The following is a 23,323-nucleotide window of genomic DNA, read 5'->3' as shown; positions in this document are numbered from 1 at the left end:
GGTATAACTCACCGCAGCTGCTTCTTCCTTCCGCATCGGAACTTTCCACCTAAAGGAAAGAAGCAAGAGCGTGTGTGAATACATGTACAGATGGCCGAGGCTTCGCCTGTCACCGGGGCTCTTCACTGCGAACACTGGGGAGATCTGGCCAGTGGCGGCTGGTGAGTTTTAAAGCTGGTGGGGCGTAAATTTGCAAGGGTGAATTTAGTAGCGAGCGCGCAAAGCGCCCAAGCCCACCCCCCCCAAGGAGGGAGCAGGGGGGGGCTCTCCCGCCACGAAATTTTTGGAAAAATGGCCTACAAAATGTTCAATTTACTGTCCAAAAAACCCACCGAAATATGAAAAAAGCATTCGGTTTTACATATTAATGGTGGTACACTATTCTTACGTGTGCAAGTGTGATGGTGTATTTTACAGCAGCTTGTATTGAGAATAACTGGTACTATGGTGTAATGCATAACTTTTGCTGGCTGCTGGGATTATTATTACCTATTTTATGTGTATCAAGAAGCAAATGTAGTATTCCGACGAATATCTAACAGTGTGTCAATCATACGGCTGAAGCCAAACAAAGCCGAATGCTTGCTTCATTTATTAAATCCACGTTTAAAATTGAAATGTCACACTTCCTTAAAAAAAAAACACTGTTTTAAATGTGTTCCTATGATTTTTATTTCTTTACATTTTCATCAAACTATCATCCTGATTTAAAGTATATAAGCCATAGAAGAAAATAGTAACATACACACAGGGTCCACCTGTCTAAAAGCATGTTCATGTGCAAACCCAATGCTATTTAAAGTAGCAGGCTTCACAGACGCAAATTGCCAGATTGCAATAAACAGCACGGCAGTTGGGCATTGATATTTTCAATTGCCCTTGAGTATCACACACATACCAATAGCGGCAAAATGAGTTTCCCTCCTTCCTTTGAGCTCACATAACAGTACAAATGGTTTCTCTGGGTGCCCTGTTGGTAAGAACTAGCCGTTTCGTTGCGTGGCTATCAGGCCAGTTCAGTTCTGAAAATGATGGGTCTTGAACATTAGAGTTTGAGCACAGATTGAGCACTCTCAGTGGATATGATCATACGAGCAATATGATTTTAAATGATTAGTGTCCATTCACCTCCTAATAATAATAATAAAATAAAAAGCCCGGCAGTGTGGATTTGTGTACAACCACAACACCCTGCCGTATCTTAAGATTTCAGTGAATGCTGTTTCAGCAGCCATACCCCAGCGACATGCGCATGGGTTTACGGAGTAGCACACTCACCCTTGCCCTCTGTTCATTATAATATTTTTGGGAATTTATAAACACATGATTTTGCTGTGATCCCAGTGTCTGTTGCAGGTGGGCCCAGGCCTTGCTTTAACTACCACCGCTAAGCAGTAGTTTTCACCCCACTGCTTGAAGGTTAACTTGTAATTAGCCCACTTCTCAAGTTGGTTGAGAGTTTATGCAGAAATACTGCTGCTACTTGGTGAACATGCTCTGTTTAATGATTAGCCGCTCCCCGTCACATGCAGGTGAACTTAGTAGTTGGAGCGAGCGAAGGGGTTTGTAATCGGGTTGGTTTGATTCAACAATCGCTATGACTGTTTTCTGTCCCATAATGTGCTGGTCCCGTTTTTAAGAGCAGATCGCCATCACGCTCTTTGCCAGGAGTTTTTTTTTCCCCCCATTTCAAATCCAACGCATGATGTGGTATGTGCGCTAGTAAGTTAAGCCAGCAATTGTACTGCACCAACAACAACCTTCGACTCGCACAGAGGGCGAGCAAGCCAAATCTGTACCAGGCAGTGCTGTCACCAGTGAATTCCAGTATCAGGCGAAGCGAACAACTTGATGGAAAATGGTGCACTGCACTCAGATCCATTTACGAAGGAACACAATTGTCATGAAGGCAATCGACTCAACAGCCCATCCTCACGCCTGCTGTCAGACCCTGCCTATTGCCTTTTCAGAAGTTACTTGTGAATCACAAGCTCCTGGAGCACCGGTCTGGCTGCAGCCCCCACCCCTGCTTGTGACATCTACAGGCTCGGCGTGCCGCTGAAAGAGCTGCAGTCGCACACTGACTCTGCGCCTTCACAGAAATCTCGAGGCGGCGAGTGCACGCGAACTATCGCACAGCTGCAATATGCCTTCACTTGAAGCCTGGCCATAGCGCTAAGAGGTGAGCGGAAGGAAGGAAGCGGCGCTGTATGCATCTGTAACTCTGCATCAGGGCTGAGTTTACACACACACATCACGCTGCCAGTTAAGCTCTCCCAATACATCGTGCCAAATTCTTGCCCATTGCACACACTGTTGTCATCACTAGACTGACTAGAGTCATAACATGCCATTCAGAGAACCTGGGTTACACGTGACATAACCAAGAAGCCCCTTTTAACTGTCAAACACTTGTAGCCAAATTATTATTTTTTTTTCTTTTCTTTTTTTCTTTTTTCTACACTGTTTGTGTGGGACTGGATGCGGGATTGCGGGAATACTGATTCCCGCAATCACACCGCAGAAGCCCGGACTAGTTGGGCGTGTGCCTCATTAAAGCCCTGCCCGCTCTCGTTGCGTCACCTGAGGCAGCAGCAGCCCAGGGCTCTACTTGTGCCGTTTTATATTTTCAGCATTTTTGTCGAAAAATGCCGAAAATATAAAACGGCACATTGGATGTTGAAGATTCTACACGGGCACTGCCCGGCAGCAGCAGCACGCCTGCCTGGGCCTTGCCTTGCTGTCCGTGGCCCAAGGCTCTAGGGCCTTGATCCACGGACCGGGGGAAAGAAAGGCCCAGGCCAGGCAGCCCCTGCCTTGGCCCCCACCTTGGGGGTAGGCAGGCCCGGGCCCGCTACCACCAAGGCCGGGCCCAGTCACAGTCAGTCAGCAACACTGAAAGCCGTAGGCCCTGGCCTACACGTCTTTCAGTGTTGCTGACTGTGGCCGTGGACCACGTCCCCGACCTCAGGCCCAAAAGAAAACAGAACAACATCTGGGACAGGACCACCTGGTACTTACCCACCGGCAACTCGTCGCGTCGTGGTCCAGGCTGTCTCTGGTGGTCTTCAGGGGTCAGGGGCAGCTGAGCTCGCATCGTTACTCGTCTGACTCCAAAGAATCCAGGGGAGAGTGTGAAGGTGGCGCAAGCGCACCCACACGCCCTGCACCAGCACGAGATCTGCATAGATACAGTAATGTCATTGGCTGTTTGCCAGCCAATGCAAGGGTTGTCATTGGCTGGCAAACAGCCAATGACATTACTGTGTCCATGCAGGGGAGGGACTGACCTAGTGCGCTGTTTGCGCACATTTTAGACTGGCGGCGGGGCCACCCCTGAAGCGCCCCGCCAGCCTTCTAATTAAAGGGGTTTACGAAGAGTGCGTGGAGCTACGAGCTCCACGCATTCTACTATTAAAGAAATTAGAGTAAAACGAGACGCGCCCTGCTGTGTAAGCAGCCGGGCCCAGCCCTTCAGGTGTTGCCTTGCCACAGCGCCCCCGGCTGTTGGCAAAGGAAATGCAAGCTAAAAAAGAGATTCAATCAGAGAAGTTCTCTGATTGAATCTCTTTTAGCTTCCTCTTTCTTTTCTCTTTCTTTTCTGGGGGGGCGGCGCCCGGCCGCCCTATAATAGCAGCCGCCACTGGATCTGGCCAGGGACAGCAGGTAAGCCAGAGCTCCGCGGAGTGGCAGCCACTCCCCACAGGGGCACCAGAGAGGGTGGGAGGAGAAAAGCGCCCTTGGAAGGTGTGCAGTGTAACAAATAATGGACTAAGCGTAAGTCAATAATTCCCTGCTTTGAATCCTGACTTCCCCTGCACATCTAGTCTTGGCCAATTCAAAATCCCCAGTGTCTGTCATGTTACTGGAACTTGCAAATGTGATCAAGTCAATGCCCTGACCATGTCAAGACGGGATGAGAACCCCTTTCAGCGTGGGGTGGGGAGGGTACCAGGGAGGAATCCAGAGGCAGTCGTACCCCAGAGGGGTACAATGGTGGCCCGTGGCCCCTCTAAAGCTCTTTTTGAGAGGTCTATACAATACCCAGAGCAAACCCAATAAAGTTGAAATTTGTATTCATAAAGAAAAAGGTAATCAGAACATTGGGGACTTCAAGTCCCACAATGCCCTAAGTACTGGGATGAGGAAGAGGGACTCAGAGGCTCTAAACTGCAGTATGCAGTCTAGTGTTTCTAATGGCCCACACCTGATCAGGACCTTTGAATATATAAGGCCTCCTCAGGTGCAACAGATGAGCACAGAAAGGAGGTGGAGGAGATGTAGAGGTATCCAGCAGCAGTGGCAGTGGAGGAAGAAGGGAGACGCCAGAGCCTCTGCTATTGTTAATGCGGATGTCGACCCTGAGAGGGTCTCTGAAACCTGAGGGCCTTGAATGCAGAGACTGTGCAGCGGGAAGCACCGTGGTAGCAAGCTTTCCCCCTGGAGAGAGAGGCTCTCCTAATTGCACGTTATGACGCACTGGCTGGCGAGCACCGCGGTGTGCTGGGAGCAAATGAAGCTCATTTCCTGGTCAACACAGCCACAGGAAACCCAAAGCAGTCTGCCATGTGAGAGGCAGAAGAAGAAGCAGAACAAAGCGTGGCAGCGGATCAAGCGGGTGCGTTTGCACACACTGTTGGGTTTGGCATTGACAGGTAACTCCGGTATGCTCCGGACGAGAAAGGAAAGCTTATAATCATTGCTATCTAAGCCAATACTATTGCCAAGACCATGAGGGGGCAACACTTGAGCAGGCTAACTATAAACCCCTTTGCCAAAGTCAAGAAGGGGCAATACCGAAGCCAGCCAATTGCAACAACCATTGCCAAAGTAAAGAGGGGGCAATACTTCAAACAGAATGTAGATCATATTGGCTAAACAACAAGAAAGCATTGTCACAGAGGGAGTGTAACCATTTTTGGCAGAGTGAGGTAGAGGCAATAGTTGAACAAGACATTAACACGCATTGGCAAAGCCAAAGAAGGGGGCACGTGTGCTAGAGAAACATTGTCAGAAGTTATCTGATGTAAAAGTGTCAAACAACAGTGGAATAAACAGCACCAATGTGTCTCATGTCTTCTGAGAAGAAGTTGTGAAATCTGATGTTCTTGAAGTTTAAAGACTATTTTCTCAAAGGCTTAAAAAACTACTACATAGTACTTGTAGTAGTGTTAGGAGCTTTTAGTCCTGGCAGGTGAGTATACCAGGGCAGGGATCTTTTAGTGGTAGTCCTGGCAAGTTAGCAGACCAGGAAGAAATCATTGACGTACTAAATTGCAGTTGAAGGTTGTAGAGAAGAAGGGGCAAAGTCACTAAAGTGTTTCATGAATTGTTGTGCAATCATTCTGACAAAAGTGTGCTGTTGATACAGAACAGTTGTAAAAGTGTTTTTGCTCTCAAGAGAAAGAAGTTGTGTTGAATATTTTGCTATAAGTGGAGAGATAAAGACTTGTCTAATTGAACTGTTGGTTAAAGTCAAAGTGAAAGACTTTTGGAGCTAGAAGAATTTTAAAATCCAAATGTGGCTACAAAAAGTCACTTGCTTATTTGAGCTTTTGAGTGAAAATCCTGCTTCGAATCTGGGGAAGGGGAACCGACCCAGGTTCCAAGGATACACAGTTATTAAGTTTATGATGAACTTAGAGGAATAGTGCGCTCAGAAAATATTATTGGCTAAAAAGATGCCTATAATCAAAAATATATCTAAAAAATATATTTTTTAAAAGTCCCTATGTAAAGTATTGAGCAAATGAAGCTCAAATTTAAAAATGTGAAGCACTAGCAGGCAATCATTTTGTGAAATGGATGCCTCCTGTGCATGCCCTTGCGGCACTAATGAAGCAAAAGCCAGCCAGCTGTAATAAACAAAAGCTACCACTGGGTGGCTTTTCCTTCATTGGTGCCGGAGGACGGAGACCAGAGACTGCAGGCAGGAAAGCTGCATCTCGGTAAGTGCTTATTTCTTTTTTTAAATAAGCACTAGCTGCAATTTTTTTTCTAAGTTTTCCGGGATGGAGGAGTCCGGAAAACTTAGAAAGAAAACCACAGCTTTTAAAACGTTGTATTTATGTTTGCAGAAGCTTCAGCTTGGAGCCCCCTGGGCACCAAGCTGAAGCTACCGCAAAAACATAAATACAACATTGTTGTATTTAAAAACACTGCGGTTTTCTTTCTAGGTTTCTTGCGCTTCTCCGAACCGGAAGAGTCCGAGAAACTTAGAAATAAAAACCGCGGCATTTTTGATACAACCACGTTGTGTTTCTGCCTGATGTGGCTATCACTTTGAGTCTCCTGGGCTCCCCGGGGGAGCCCGGGAGACTCAAAGTGAAAGCCGCTGCAGGCAGAAACACAAAGCGGTTGTGTTTCAAAATGCCACAGTGTTTCTGCCTCCAGCAGCTTTCAGTTTGAGTCTCCTGGGCCCCCCCAGGGGAGCCCAGGAGACTCCAAGTGAAAGCTGCTTCAGGCAGAAACACAACGCAGGTGTGTTTCAAAATGCTGCTGTGTTTCTGCCTGCAGCAGTTTTCACTTTGAGTCTCCCGGGTTCCCTCGGGGGAGCCCCAAAGTGAAAGCCGTTGCAGGCAGAAACACAACACGGGTGTGTTTTGAAATGCTGCAGTGTTTCTCACTACGGCAGCTTTCCCGTGGCGTCTCCTGGGCTCCCCCAAACCTGAGGGAGCCCAGGAGCCTCCAAGCAAAAGCCGTCACAGTGAGAAATACAACAACATTGTTATTCTGACTGCGCCGGCTTACGCTTGGAGTCTCCGGGGCTCCCTCAGGGTTGAGGGAGCCCAGGAGATTCCACGCAAAAGCCGGCGCAGTCACAATAACAACGTTGTTGTATTTATGATTTCCGTGGGTTTCCAACCACGCCAATCACAAATACAACAATGTTGTATTTGTAATTGCTGCGCCTCTGCTTTTTGCCATCATTTTACGTTTTCTGTGCTTCCCTGGGCTTGGGGAGCACCGAAAAGTAAAATGAAAGTGAAGGCAGCCTCCTCAGTTCTGTTCTGGCTGCAGTAAGCAAAATCTCCCAATAGGGGGCATTTGCTGCTTGTTTAGTGCTGCCAGGGCAGAGCTGAGGAGGCTGCCTGAAATGGCAAAATGGATGCTCCGATGTAAACACTTTGAGCCTCGCTTGCTCAAAGTGTTTACATAGGAACTTTCATTCAAAATATGTTTAAATTATGTTTTAGACTATTGCCCATCTTTTTAGCCAATAATATTTTCTGAGCGCAATATTCCTTTAACTGTTATTTATGCTATGTTTAAATTGCCAAATACTTCCTTTATGAGTCTGATGTATGTATAAGTGTGAGGGACAGATTCCTTTTGTTAGAGGGTTTTCCTTTAGTTTATTTTTATAGGCAGGGAAAATCCTCATTATGTTAGGGACAGTGAGGTGTTTTTCAAACCTTTTTGAGTTAATAAAACGGCTTCTTCTGAAAAACCTTACCAAGGCGTCTGCCTCACATTTCTGACCCCTCCAAGTATATTGAACTACATTATTACTCATGCTGGTAACTGCATATTGCTTGACTATACTCTTTTAGGGCTCATATATTATTTCTATAAGAGAACAAATAGCACAAAAAACCACTTATCTGTAACCGAATTCTTAAGCTAAAAGTGCCTAGATGCCTCTGGGCTTTGTGCGCTATATAAATATTAAAATAAAATAAATGAATCCATGTTAAACAAAAAGAGTGAGAGCATTATTGTTGTGCTTCTATTAATGAGTATAACACACAATATACTCAGCAAGTGTAAATACTGGTTGATTTAAAGTTACAGGTGTATTGGGAAGAGTCTGATAACATTTAATGTTAATCATTCACACAAGGGTTATATGAATTGCTTCTTCGATACTCTAGAGGTGGACACACAACTATATTGCTGTCCGGTATTAAACCTGTCAGGTGCTCCGGTGCATTGCTTTCTCTTGCACTTCGTGCAGAGATACAGCTCTTTCCAGAGCGTTACACTGGGTACAACACTATCCTCTGCTGCAAAACCCACCACAGCTGCAGGTGGGCATTTAGAACACCTTTGGGGTGGAGGTTAGGCTCTGGGATGCAGGGTATGCTGACAATCGTGACATATGAAGGAAGAGGATACCATTTTGCAAACAGCTTTCTTGTGTCAAGCACATTACCACTTGCTCCTTGTGGGGAACATCACTTAACTGCAGAAATGCACTACTGAGCGGAGACTGTGCTAGGAGTACTTCAGCAGTTTCTCACTTTACACATTGCTAATAAATTAACATGTGTACTTACTGATATACAATGTGTAATGAATGTCTCCCCCCTCTCTTTCTCTATCTCTCGTTCTCTCTGACGCCTGTCTCTTCAAAACAACATCCCTCTTACTTCTTAAAACCAAATGATCATATGGCTAAGTATTTTTATTCATTTATTTATTTATTACATTTATATAGCATGCCTAACCCTCGGGTATCTGGGAGCGTGACTTAAGAAAGCGGTTACATGAGAGTTACTTAGGATATTCATAGGGATAATGGTTACATATGAGTTACATAGTTGTACATTAGAAGTTGTTTGAATAAGTTGTACAATAGCAATCAGCGCCTTGGTGTAAAGCGCTCTATAAATTAATAAATCAAATCAAATCAAGTGTAAAGGAACCTCCGACAACCAGGTGCTATGGGTTCTGAACAGACAGTAACATTGACAAAGGACTGCAGAAGTAATTTCTGCAATACTGTTGCACAGGCTTGCTAGGTGACAGTCAGAGCAAGGGCATAGTTAGAGTGTCTCTCGATTGTTGTAGGTGGGCTAAGTACCGGGTCCTTGGTGCTCAGTGGCAGGAGCTGGGCTGGTTCCTATTGTCCTAGTTGAAAAAACACGTTTTTATCTTTTTTCTGAAGGACCATAGGGAGGGGTCTGTCCTAAGTTCAGGGGGCATGGAATTCCAGTAGTTTGTTGCGAGAACGGGGAAGCTGGATCCACCTGCTTTCTGTCTTTTAAATCTTAGAGAGTTCACTTGCCTTAGGTAGGCTGAGCGGGTGGGTCTGTCTGATTGAGTTTTTGAGATCAGGTTGGATAGATAGCGTGGAGCGGTGTTAGCTAGGCATTTATGGGTGAGGGAAAATACTTTGAATTGAATGCGCTCTCTGACTGGTAGCCAATGGATGTTTCTTCTAGCAGTGGAGATGTTGGGGGACTTCTGAATATTGAGAGCAGTTCTGGCGGCGTTATTTTGAATAATTTTGAGCTTTGTAATATTTTAAGTGGAGGTACCTGCGAAGATGGCATTGCAGTAGTCAATCCTCAAGAGGATTAGTGCTCTGGCTGGAGTGAGGCTATTTTGCACCGTAAGGTAGGGTCTGCATGCCGTGATGAGTTTCACGGTGTACAAGGAGGCTGATGAGATGGAGTTTACTTACATGGTGAGGGTAAGTGAGGAATCAAGGTACACCACTAATGCCTTGACTTCTTTGGAGACTTTGATGTTGTTCCCGTCTATATCAAAGGCTTGGTAGGATGGTGGAAGGTTCTTGAGTTTCGCTGGGCTACCTATGATTAGGATCTTGGTTTTATCGTTGTTGAGACAGAGTTCCTTTTTCGGCCATCCAGGCCTGAATCGTGAAGTAGATGGCATTGAGCGCTTTAGCGTCTGTGTCGTAGTCCCCAGTGATTGCCAGGAGAATTTGGGTGTCGTCCGCGTAATTTGTGTACGTGACACCCAGTTTATCTAGTTTATCAAAGAGGGGTTTGGTAAATGCATTATACATAGTAGGGGCTACACATGAGCCCTGTGATACTCCATGTATGACTGGTGTGGGGTGTGCTGCTGGCGAGGCAGAGAAGACTTGCATTGATTGATTTGAAAGGAATGATTCTATCCAGCTTATGGTGTTATTGGAAAAGTGGGCGTTGCGCGCCGGGTGGCGGCACAGGATCTTGTGATTAACTAGATCAAATGCGGCTGAGAGGTCCAGTAGGAGTAAGATGGCTAAGTCGTCTCTGTCTCTTATTAGGTCCATTTGGGTTTTAAGATCGACTAGGGCTGTTTCCGTGCCATGTCCAGGACGAAATCCTGATTGGCGGAGGCCAAGAAGGTTGTGCCGTTCCAGATAGTTTGGAATTTGTGCATAGACTCTAATATTTTGAGAAGGAATGGCACTGTTGTAATAGGCCTGTAATTAGTAGACATGTTAGGGGCTAGTGTGTGTTTTTTTTTTTAAATGGAGCACCCAGGCTTCCTTCAGGTTATCTGGCACTTGATTGGTTGCAAAGGAGTTATTTATCAGGGTAGTGATAAAAGGTGCCAGATTGTCTGTGCAGTCTTTGATTAGTTTGGCCGGGCAGATGTCCCCTTGGCATCTCGCGGGTTTGAGGGCTTTGATGATTTTCATTGTCTGCTCTATGGTGATGGGAGAGAATTCAAACTTGGTGAAGGGTTTTGGAGTTGTATGATCCAATGTGGGTTGAGCTGGGGGTATTGAGTTTCTCTGTAGGGTAAATGCTTCTCTGGGACCAGATTGCCTAAACTTTGCCCTCATGCAAAAAAGTGATGCAAATTAATTTAGCATCATGTTTACTGCTTGTGTAACAGGGAATGAAACAAACAGGGTTTGTCCTAATTTGTAATATCTAAAAATGTATTCACTGGGTAAAAAATAGAGCAGATTTTCTTCTAATATGTTTGATGCATAACATAAAAATAAACAAAATAAGCAGATTTCTTTTTTATTTTACACAGCCTGCATTACAGATAACAGTCTGATTCGTGTTCTTCTTGCCCAGAATCTGCACCTAGGATGCTAGTAAGGCTCACTGCTTGGATCAGGAGATTTGCGGTAAGGCTGCCCATTTGCAAACGCAGAGAGCCCTTTCCCATGTAATATATAATGCAAGCTCACACAAGAACGCTAACTCTCACATTCCCCAGCGGATACAGTGTGAAAGGACCCTCGTTATGGACATATGTCTTCAGACACTGCACACTGAACTCTGAGCAAGCAGCAAGCCATATCTGCTGCTGAAAATACCATTTCTGTATCTCTAGAGTGATAGCGGACTATGCCAGAAGAGATCTGACCCACGTGTGGGTAGGCATAGGATTTAGAGCAAAGGAGGTGGGCGGGCAGTGTAGAATGTGTAATAGTGTTATACATATTAAAGAATAAAAAGGGGTAAATGCAAAGAGATGCTTTGAAGGCCCCACCTGCAGTTCTGGCATGAGTCCTCGCAATGTGATGTGTGGCAAATGCTGCGGTGTGGTGTTTAAAATGTATGCTGGAGGGTGGGGGGTTACAACTTACTGAAAATCACGAGCATTCCGATGACGAACGCAACAGCAGCAAATATCAGGCCTCCTCGCCTGATGGTCTCATAATCTGCAAGGCAGGGGAAACACGGTTCAGCATTTCAGTCACACATTTCAGCCCCCCACTGCTGTCCCCTGCATGATGAAGCATGAGGAGCAGCTTTAACATATGAGATAAGTTCTGAAAAGGGAGTGAAGACACAGTCTGCGTAAAACTCCTGTAAAGTACCTTTACGCCTGTAAAGTGCTTTTGAAGGAGTTTGCGTGAAAAAAGACACATTAAAAACCTTTGGATAACAATTGCGTTAAAGACATACAGGTGTCCTGGATAAATCGTTTTTGTGACAGTCCTTTCAAAGCACGTAATGTGGGTGAAAGGCCTGTAAAGGGTCCCAGGATATAGTGTGTATAAGCTTCCAGCTATTGTTTCTGTGAAAGTCCTGTGAAAATCCCCAGAGATATAGTGTGTGTAAAGGCTCCTATATAGTTCTCATGGGGTTCTAGTTGGTGTAACCTTAGGGGTGTAGTTTGCGTGGAAGGCTGTAAAAGGCCTTGGGATATCGTTTGTGTAAACTCGTATACAGTGTTTATAACAAAATAAATAATAACGAATAGCTTTTTCAGTGAAAAATAAATAATGAAAAAAATAATGAATTTTTGGTAAAAGTATATATGGGGGTGGGGTGAAGGATTAAAAAGGGTCGGGGTTCTGGGGGGTAATATAGCTGGGGAAACAGGTGGCGTGGCGGGGAACCCCCAAATTAAAAAAAAGAGGAAAACATTCAACATTATTTCGTTATCTTTCTTTCTCTGAAATAGTTTTCGTTATTTATGTGTTCATTATAAAGACATGGTGGAACCGTGTGAACTTCCTTATATAGTTGTGTTAAAGGCCTGTAAAAAGCCTTGGAGTATAGTTTGTGTAAACCTTTGGAAAATGTTTCTGTGAAATGCCTGTAGAGCGTACTAGGATTTGGAGTGTGTTGAATGTGCGGGGACAACGCATTGGGATATTTTGAAGGTTACACACACTGTATACAAGGCTTTTTACAGGCCTTTCACACAATCTCTACCTGACAGTTCACAATAACTATATCTTGAGGCCTTTGGGTAGGTGGTCCTCAAACTGTCTTGGCATATACTGTATTAAAAAGTGATATTGGAAACATACATTTTCTACTGTTATTCCTGGACATTTGAACTACATCCAAAAAGGGGCTTTAAAGGTTTTGCATGTAACTTCAGCAACCATATGCCACCTGTGTTGATGCAAAAAATGTCTTCATTACTGAGCCTGGGCAAATAAATTCAGCCAAACTGAAAATCGCCCGAATTATCATAGTTTCTGGGTTTGCAGGGTGAATTTTTAAGAGATTCGGGAGGTTGGTTCGGGCTCAGCTGCTATTGTCATGCTGATGAAATGTTGCTGAACACAGTGGGTTGAAGCGCAGTCCCTTTCCTGCCAGCACATGTTCACAGCAAACAAAGTACACGCTTATTCGAAAAGGTCAGCTTCCTTCTTGCCCGGAATGTCCAAAGAAAACTAAGTGTGCAATTGACAATGGCTTGCACCTGGCATTTTTTAAAGTATATGAACCAAAATGAAATCTTTGTTTTCAGCTAAAGAAAAACAATATTGTAAAGAAACTTACTGTAGAGCTGTGTTATGTATATGTTACATATTTCCCCCGGGTACAGATCTCATAACATTGTAATATTATCCGACTAATCACAAATGCTTAACATGTTACTGACCTGCCTCAGCACTGCTGGCTCTTTTCAAGGTTATTGACGTGCAGTCCTGGGCACTCCTTATCATAATAGCGTGAACCTCAGTAGTCCTCATGCAACCAAACTCAGCAGGACAAAACATCGTGCACACTCAATGCATGACTGACTTGCCCTCTAAATTATCAGCTTTTTTGACATGTCTGTTATGAATTCAATATTTTGTAATATAATAAACCATAATAATTCGAAATGTATCGACCTCCGAACTATGAGAAGCAGACTCAGGCATGCATTACATGAGACTGGCTCTGCTGTTCTCACATGATATATGACTATTGCCCACTTCGCCTCTGCTAAAGTCATCATCTACTGAAGGATGGAAGGTTCAGTTGTTCTTAGCCAGTTTCAAACCTGGGACCTGCGGGTTATTACACATTGGTCTCTGCAGCAGATGCATTAACCTGCTAAGTTATCCTAACGCATCATTTGATTTGCTGTCCTATTTCGGTAACCTTCCCAGATGCACAGGACCACGTTTCCTCTTGCTAATCCCCCAAATCCAGCCTCGCCTACCCTCTGCCGTTCCCTTAACCTCGTCCTCCCTTCCTGCAGCCTTTGAAGTTATTTTTTGTATGATTTCCCCCCAAGAATCAGCCAGAAACGTTCTGAAGTGCTGCTGAACTTCCCTGACGATTTATGGCTGTTAACTGAGATTTAGGCAGATTTTGGCTGGAAGAAAAATCTGCAGGTACCCACAAATCTACCCGCGTCTGTCTCACTTGGGACTCGTGGAAGTGCAGGCACGTTTGTGAAAGATTGCTCAGGCCTATCTGTGAGTTTCACCTCGATCAACCCCGTGGCTTCCTTTTCCTGGAGTTTCGAGAAGCTCCTATGAAACATGTTGTCACAAAGATCAATTCGCACCGCCCGGGTGGGGCCCTCTGAGGGTGAACAGCACTGCCAAGCAAACCTTCCTTGAAGACTTTTTTGGGAACTAGTGCTTACTTTTCCAGGGGCAGGAACTTTAGTCAAAACTATATCTAACACAAATAGTTCCACGCTTAGAGCCAAAAATCCACCCAATATCTCGACAGAACCCCATCTGAGGGCAAGGAAGTGCAAGTTGCACCCCAGCATGGAGATGAATGGAGCGGTGCCCCCATCTCCAAGGAAGAACCCAAGAGATCGGCCTCATTCCTTCCTCTAGTGGAGAGGGCACCATGATAGAGATCCGAGGGCACTGCCCAGGACATAAACTCTAATGACTGCATTCCTCCCAGGTAAGTCGTCTTCCAACAAACTGCACTTGCCCACTGCCACTGCACGCTATGCGGATGTAGTCAGAGACTTGCCTGCGAGGGGTCCTCCCACATGATGTCACCGTGCCTACGGCTGGAATTGTGTCAGATTTCCACAGATTTGGAAAACTGCAAACATGTTCCCCGCCCCTGGATTCTGAATCCAGGGAAACAAAAACCCACGCCTGAGCTGCTACACACTGCACCGGCAGTGATTAACTGCCCCAACCTCGGAGACAAACTACTGAGCCTCGAAGAGCCCTGCTTCGATTTATCTTTGTTGTTTTACATGTATTCACGTTAAGGTGAGATTAATGTGACATGGCTGCAGGCACAGCAGCCAATTGGTGACTGGGAGCACTATTGTCCCTTAAGAGGCAAGCAACCCAGATTATATTTCTTCAGGCTTCCATGACTTTGCAGGCTGGTCATTGTTGGCTCCCATTCAAGATGGGGAAAATAAAGCTACAGCATACTTGTTCTTCTCAACTCAGTGCTATCACCATTAGATTGTCCAGATGGTACAATGGGATTTCTGCATTTTAGGTCATTTTGACAAAACAGGCTATTATATTTTAGCTCTGTATTTTTTAGACTTTTTAGAAGCCGATCACTTGACTGTCATGACTCCACCCCTATCCTTGCCGCATACACCGTCCCTCACACCTCTAGATGGAATCCCAGACTATTCTTTTTTTCCATTTACAGCACTGGCTGTGCCCCCCCTTGGCTTGATCTGTGGTGCAAAGTTATTTTATTTATATATATATATATATATATATATATATATATATATATATATATATATATATATATATATATATATATATATATAATTTATTTATTTTAACTTTTTATAGAGCGCCGCACGCCATAACCCTCAGAGCGCAACAAAGGGCAAAAACAAAACAGACAGTTTGATCAAAAGCCGGGATTAAGAGAAAGCAGGCAAGATTCATACATGGTTCTAGTTGATGCTAATGGCACTGGTTCCAATATATTTGCACTGGAGTAACCAGCGATGCTCCTGAGTGTTTCTGATTTGCACCTGCAATATTACACCTGATTCACACATACTTAAACTTGCGTCAATATGGGGATGCCCAGGTGCAAAATGTGATTTTGAAAGATTTGCTCAAGCGAATCTCAGTGATGTGCTGAGTATCTCCAGATTCAGTCCAGCTGTAGCGTTTGTGAATCAGATCTCAGGAAGCAGGAGCAGATCAGAGATCCTCACGGGAGATTCTCATTTGCTCTACTTCAAATCTTTGTGAATCAGGCCCAGAGGGTCTTGGGCTGGAATGTCCCCCCTCCTTGAAACATGTCCAAAAAGACACACATGCCTTCCTGTCTGCCCTTCGCCTTGTGCCTCTGAAGTTGAGAACCATTGTGTCCTAAAAAGAGATCACCATTGGGTTTGGTGAAGTAAAGGAGAAAGTGAATAAGGGCACAAGCACTCATGGGGTGGAAACTAGGGGGTGCAACTAATAGTAGATTTAAATATTCTGTTGAATACCGAATAGTTGGACAAGTATTCAGCTAGAGCTGAATGGTTGCCTTTTTAATAAATAAAGTTATGTAGACAGGAAAAACACTTTTTAAATTAAAAATACACTTTAAAATATGTATATCTGCTGTTTGTTGCATTGTTTTTCTTTGTTGCCTATGGAAAAAAAATGTACAGCATGAAAAGAATAAATCAGAAAATAAACTGTTCAAAAACAGCACAATTTTTATTTTTGTGCATTCTTAGGTGTCGCTTGTTGGGCGGGACCCAAGTATCTATGACTAGCCCAAATGTATAGTGTACATGTATGTAATCACTGTGAGGGGGGAAATGGAGTGTGTCTATTTGTACTTTCAAATGTTCCTTTTGGGCCTGGCCATCTTTAGCCTTCTGGCTCCAGCAAGGCACTGAAACACAGAACGGGTGCTTACATCAATGAATACCCGACTGACTGAAGTGCTACTGAATACAAACCTTTACAATGCTAAAGCCATGGTGAGGCATTTGAAAAATGACTTTTCGTTAATAGACAGTATTTTACTTTTTCTGGGGGGGGTATGTTTGTGGTTGTTTGGGGAATGTTAAAAAACATCAGGCAAAAATATATAGGGAATGCTGTGTCCTGCATGGCTCTCAGCTGACCCTACAGGGAAGGGGCATTGCTGATGTTTAGATCTTTTAATGCTGAGTCCTGCATGGTTCTCAGCTGACCCTACAGGGAAGGGGCATTGCTGATGTTTAGATCTTTTAATGCTGAGTCCTGCATGGTTCTCAGCTGACCCTACAGGGAAGGGGCATTGCTGATGTTTAGATCTTTTAATGCTGAGTCCTGCATGGTTCTCAGCTGACCCTACAGGGAAGGGGCATTGCTGATGTTTAGATCTTTCATTGGCATGTGCATGTCTATGTTACTTACTTGTTTCACTCTACATCCATTTGGTCCAATGCTTCTAAATTGTAAACTTGTATCTCCTCATTTTTATTTTACAAATATCTAACGTTGGGAGGAATGTTTCTCCTGCCATGGACTGGGGAATTTTGGTTGAAAAAATATAGCCACTTTTTTTTTTTAAATCTGTCACTTTTACTCATTTCAAACGGGCTCATTTTGGCAAAATGAGAACATTAGAGGGCAGGAATTGTAACGTATGTTGCGATATTACAAGCACATATTTACTGCAGACATACTTCCCATTGAGTCATCTTTCTTTCTTTATAACCTTGGCCTGGAGGGCGAATACAGTCCTTTGATGCAGGCACACTACTTCCTGAGCTATTTTACTCAGAGTTTGGAACTTGCTGGGATCTCTGCAGCAGCTATATTAATCCACTTAATTATATTATTTGGTTTGGGAACTGGTGGGATTGGAACCTGTAACTTTCAGATTTCTCACTGCAAATCAATAAGCGAATAAAGAAAATACTATTTTCCAATAGCGGCTTCATAAACTATTGTTCCAGCTCAATGGTTTTCAACTACAAATTACAGGGGAGACCAGAAATAGATTCAAAATATTGAGAGTTTTCTTCAGCTCACCCCTCCCGAGCAAATCCCCAGATGAAAGTCTCTGTCCAGCACATGAAGGGCAGGGACTTTGTTTGCACTTTCACACATCTGCTCTGCCAGCACTCAATCAAAAAAGTGACAGCAGCATTTCTTTAATCATCCTTTTAAAGGTTAAACATGACATGTCTGAATGATTCCAGGCATGCACTCAGAGCAGTCCTTATTGTATTTTGTAGGGGAACTATTTAGCATTGAGTGAAAATTAATTAAGTATTCGGTGGAAGCTGAATGTCTAATTTCCAGCCAGAATTCGGCTGAATACTTACTCAAAGCCGAATATCGGTACACCCCTAATAGAAACTGGCATTTACAAGATCCAGCCTTGCTGGAGACATTCTCCACATCAAGCGGGAATCAGCTGTGCTGGGCACCGATACATCTCTTTACTCATTGTTTTGGGATGTCTGTGCCTTATACTTCCAAGCCACACAGGCCCATCCTGCCCAGGCGTGGACTGGCCCATCGAGAAATAGGGCTGGCCAGGCAGGTTATAAAGGGCACGTCCTGCAGGTCCACGGGAGACCGCTTGAGAGCATAGTGGGCAATGTTACAGGTCCAATATGCCATAAAATGCACCATTTGCAAAACAAAATCACAAAAAATGTGCCATGAGTGTTTCTGAAACAGTTTGTTACTAAAAGTGATTCTTTTCAATTTGTTAATGTGGGCAACTTTTTTTGGGGTGTCTCTTATTTGTTATCCCAGTCGGACCCTGAGCCTGTCCATGCTGGGGCACCGCACAGTGGTCCCCCAACTCTTCCGCTTAGAATAGATGAGCTTCCTCCATCTACTTCAGATCCTCCAGTGAGGACCTAGTAGAAAGAGATCTTAACTTAGAGAAAAATAGGTCACAGAGAGTCACACTTAAGGTCCCAGGGGCCAATAAGGTCTGAGAAGAACAGGCAATTTCACTTAACAAGCCACACATGCCGCATCACCATCTAGTGGCAATCCCTTGAGGTTCACCTCTATTCCTGAGCCACAAAGAAATGCAGTGTGGATATGCAAATTAGCTGACTAGTTATCATTTTAGCTGCATGTGGGATAATTGTATTATCTTAGAGGGCAGGGGTGTGAGATACCTGCAGTGTGCTTAAGAATACACCAGCTGATGTGCTTTTGGATTCAGCTTCTGAAAAGCTTCCAATCCTCACTTTAAACAGTGAGAATGATGCATGACTCGAAGGCAGCAAGGGGTCATGCGAAACTGTGAGGCCAAGATGGCACAAACATCTACATCTTTGCACTGAAATATGAATTCATATTAAAGCAAATTGGACAACAGACGTACCGTAAAAGAATTGGTCCGCAACCTGGTTGTTCAAATAGTCTGAAATAAATAAAAAATGAGGTACATTGAGAATGGGATTCAAGCCGCAAATTCTTCTCTTTCAGATTCCTCACCCCACAGCAGAGGCGTAGATAGGGTAGCGCCTGTGTGGGCAAGGCCCACCCAAATTCTGTAAATGCCCACTAAGCAGCACTGTATGGGCATTTACAGATTTATTTTCTTCTATTTTTAAATTTGTAAAGCGCACTACAGACCAAGGGCATCGAGGCGCTGTTGCAAGAAAATGTCTTCGTTAGAGGTACAAAGGCCTTGCTAAAGGTTACAGATGGCAAAGGCTTTACAAAAAAACAAAAACAAAAATGAGGTGCACCAAATGCATTGTTAGTTGTGAGTTACAAATAGAAACTTGGCAAACAGCAGTAGAAGGCAGTACATCCATTCAGGCCCATTTATACAAACAACATGGTTTTGATAGTCAATGTGATGTTGAGATGGGTCTTAGGCTTATGATTGGTTGGCTACTAAATTGGGGATCTAATTGTCAAGGAGAGGCCATGCCTCAGTACTCTCAATGAAACAGTTACATTTTCACCGTCTCTATATTTTGAAAAAAGTGGCCCCATTTCGCGGATGTAGTGAGAGTGAATTGCTAGACTTTCAGCCATGTACATGAAACGTTCTACTGTCGAATCTTTGGAATTACCACTGACGTGGAGGATAATCCTCGCCACCAGGCAAATGCAGGAGGTACAATTACTGCCGGTGGTAAATCATTACACACTGTCCAGCTACCACACAGCGGGATGCACAATGCCCCACCACACAAAAACTACAACTAACAACATCCCCAAGGATGTTCATCCCACAAAAACCAATGAACCAACGGAAAGACAGTCATGACAGGAGGAAACGAACGACTGAATACACAGGCTCACCAAGACGGAAGCACTAGAATGCCACATCAACACCACTCCGACCCTGAACCTTTCAAAACCTCAACTGACCAGTGTCATACCAGATAAGAAGAGAATAGAGAGATTACCAACCCAGTCCCACACCCGAAGAAAGGTTCAGATGCACCCATCAATCCAAACAATACTCACTATGATACAGCGGGGTCAGCGCAGCACCAACAAAGGGAGTCGGCCCATGAGGAACCAGCATCAACCAAACCGACAGGGATACAACTCAATCAGAAAGTACTTGAATCAGGACACAGACCGTACTAACCCAACCCTCAATCTTCTGCATACGTAAACCACACAAAGCCACACGACCATCTCTCTCCCAGAAATCCGCACGCACTTTACCACACCACATCAACAACACATAAACATCACATAGAGCACTCGAGGTCTCGCCCGATCCGATACTAGCACCAAAGCCCAGCACTCGGTGTATACCGAGCTGAAGCTGCCAACAGCACATCACTTCTCCCACACTCCTGCTCCCCTCCTCCCGACTAACCCTACCCGTCCTTCTTGTTTACAGATCCGCCAGAGCGCCTGGGGACCTTTTCCGTTTGGTGACGGTGCGCTATATAAGTACCTTTAACATAACATAACATAACATAACATAACATAACATTACCATAAGCATTATTTATCGCCATCAGTGCTGCCAGGTTGCCTTCCGTAATATATAATTTCACTACCACTGATGGAATGGGCCCTCACTTCAGCATTCTCACTGGGATGGTCATATGTTGCTGGCTGTGTGTCTTCCCCAATGTGGCACCAGATATGTTTGGCTGTGTGTGAGGAATCGGCGGGTGGGATGGAAAGCATGAGCATGTCTGGGGCCTCCTCATGTAGCTCCGATTCCCAGGAATCTGGTATCAATCACAGGGTCCTACAGTCAGTGGACATTTTCTAGGGTCATTGAAAAAAATACACCAAAAATCAAGTGATCCCCGGAGTTTGGTTCAACTTCATTGGTTTGTAGAGCAGCTAGGGAGTATCTCATTGGACAGACGAGAATGCTTAACGCATCAGGTGACTACATCAGTGGTAAACGTCGCTGTGCTACAGCACTCCAGCAACTCTGCGCTTCCTCGGCCATGTCCCCAGGGCCGCGCGAAAAGCAGTGGGACGGAAGCCTTGGGTCAGCCAGGCGAATGCACGAATGTGGCCCAAAGTGGTTTTGGCTTTTGTTGGAGGCTACCCTACCGGCTCCTGCGCCTGAGACATTGCAAGCATTGTGCAGTGGAAAGCAAAAGTGTGGCTTTGCCAATGCTTGGTATTAGCATGCTGCAGATGTTAATGTCACTGCGGTGGGCCCAACTACGTTAGCCTCAGGGCCCACTTGTTAGACAATCCTGGCTACGCCCTGCCCCACTGCCCTTCATCGCAGTTCCCTTACCTGAAAATATTTAACAAAAATGTCCCCTACTCCCGCGCTCCCCATAAAAATGCAGCGAAGAAATGCGGCGAAACGGCTGTGAAAAAAGTGCGAGGAAAGGCGTCGAGTTTGGCTGACAGCAGATAAACGTGGGTGGGAACGAAAGAGCAAACGAGATGCGGTTCAACTGGGGGGCGTTGGTAGGAGACGCAGAGCTCAGCAGAGTGAAAGAAGTGCACTCTAGAAACTGACATCAAGAGAAGCGCGATGTGCAGAGTGCAAGTGAGAGTGATGCGGGGCGAGAGAGATGATGAGAGAACAAGGAGCGGCGGGGAGGTACAGAGCGGGAAAGGGAAAGGTACATACGGAGAAAGGGCAGAAGAAGAAAGGAGGGAGTGAGAGAGAACAGGAGGTGTGACAGAGGGTGAACGAGTCCCCGGGTCCACTGAACAGCAAGTGGCATGAATGATTCCGTGGTATGCTGGCTCTTAAAGGGACAAACACAGGTGCCCTTTTCCAGCTCTAAAAGGCGGATCTGCTTGTGGGGGGACAGCGGGTTGCTCCATTTCCTCGCGCATAAGCTCTGCACCTTTACAAAGTATAACCATGGAACTGGGGCAGGACATAAGTGACTACAAGAGAGGGTTGGGGGCTTCTTTAAGCACTCCTACTTTGGGCAAATAAGGGACACGTGATGCCCAGGCGAAAATCCAAAAATTGGCCAGTGAATATTTGGAGATTAGTGCTCTAAAAGTTCGATGATTCACACACTGTACAGACTGCTTTTGAGGGTTAAACAAGCCACTTCCAGCCCCCAATTCCCTCGTGCCTCTCTCCGCCTACTTACCCAGTGGCTCGCCCTCACACATCACCCCAAGCAGTGAAACGTGTTCTGTGTTTCTATTGCAAGAGCACTGGAAATCGAGAAACGGTTTACCATACACCACTGCCTTGCTGCTGCCCACCAGGCCCCATTAGCGACATGTCCCAGGCCTTGGTAGAAGATAAGATGGCCTTTTATAACCATCCCAGCTGATGGCCCCACGATGAACCTCAAACTTTTCCCAGTTCATCTAGAAAAATATTCCCATTTTTTTGCCGGTCCTAGAAGCACCCGAAATGCAGGTGGCTGAAGTTATCCCGAAACGAGGTCACCCAGGACTAAAACAAGAGGTACATTGAAATACCGCGATTTGCCCAGGATCACACAAGTCTGTCGAAGTGGGAAATCCGGGAATCGAACTCTGGCCCCTGTAGTCAACTGAACCATGGACGCAAATGGCCTCCGAAAAAAAGAGCGCAAGGTGGTACTGTCCAGGTGCGCGAGCAGACTGTCCACTGACAGTATGGGGCAAACACACCCCATTAACTGTCCACTGACGGCATGGGGCAAACACACCCCATTAGCTGTCCACTAACGGTACGGGGCAAACACACCCCATTAACTGTCCACTGACGGTATGGGGCAAACACACCCCATTAGCTGTCCACTAACGGTACGGGGCAAACACACCCCATTAACCAGCAGTTACAGCCGGGCAGAGGTTGGCCAACTGGCGGAAAAGGACCGGGGAGAAAGTGACAGCCTTGCAAGTGAAAATAAGACTAAAGCAAACTAAGTGGCCCAAAATGGCGCTGTCTCACACCCTGGCGGTGGACACCTGTATCTTACCATCTGCCATGGTGCCCGGAGAGCCAAGCGGTGCCCCTTCTGCGCTCGAGGTGGGAACACGCAATGGCATGCCTGCCACCTGTGTTAAGGGACATTAGGCCAAGCTCAGCCACATTAAACATTAACTGGTCCGGTGTAATATTTATCCCCATCACGAGGTGAGCGTGACTGCTAGGGAGGTGGGGGGTGAGGGTGGTTGTTGGCAGCTTCAGGCCCATTAGATGGCCACACTGCACCCCCGGGCAGGTCCTACCCGGTTGCTTTGACAATTGAACAATGCGCGAGCGCTCTCGGAACAAGATGGCGCGATCGATAGGAGCGAATGGAAGCCAAGGTGCACATTCCCTGGCCTGCCCCAAGTGGCGGTGCCGGCGCCTGTGGACACAGGCCAGCGCAGGTGGGTAACACGGGGAGGTTGGGTGCGGTGGGAACACTTTCCTCGACATCACGGACGGTGCCCCTCACTGAGGTGCACACATTTTCCCGCCAGGCAACATTTCATCAATAGTCAATTGTACACTTTTGTGAAAAGTGCAGATTTATTGAAACATCGATTTACAAAAGGAATCAGGCCCCTCGTCTTCATAAGTAACGTCCAATAGAAAATTAGCCACTCAAAGGC

The 23,323-nt window shown here is 45.4% G+C and overlaps 1 long non-coding RNA gene across 1 annotated transcript; it reads right to left on the bottom strand.

Moving 5' to 3' along the window:
* Nucleotides 1-26: 26 nt before the first annotated feature.
* Nucleotides 27-22,820, bottom strand: LOC138487859 (uncharacterized). The gene is made up of 4 exons (XR_011274551.1): nt 22,702-22,820; nt 18,690-18,728; nt 11,291-11,365; nt 27-49 (listed from the first exon to the last, which is right to left on the bottom strand). It is a non-coding gene; the product is annotated as an uncharacterized lncRNA (long non-coding RNA).
* Nucleotides 22,821-23,323: the final 503 nt, after the last annotated feature.

Source organism: Ambystoma mexicanum, chromosome 9, assembly GCF_040938575.1.
Source record: "Ambystoma mexicanum isolate Mex_15411 chromosome 9, UKY_AmexF1_1, whole genome shotgun sequence".
Classification (NCBI taxonomy): Eukaryota; Metazoa; Chordata; class Amphibia; order Caudata; family Ambystomatidae; genus Ambystoma; species Ambystoma mexicanum.
Note: the sequence above shows the minus strand (reverse complement) of the source record. Positions and strands in the feature narration are given on the sequence as shown.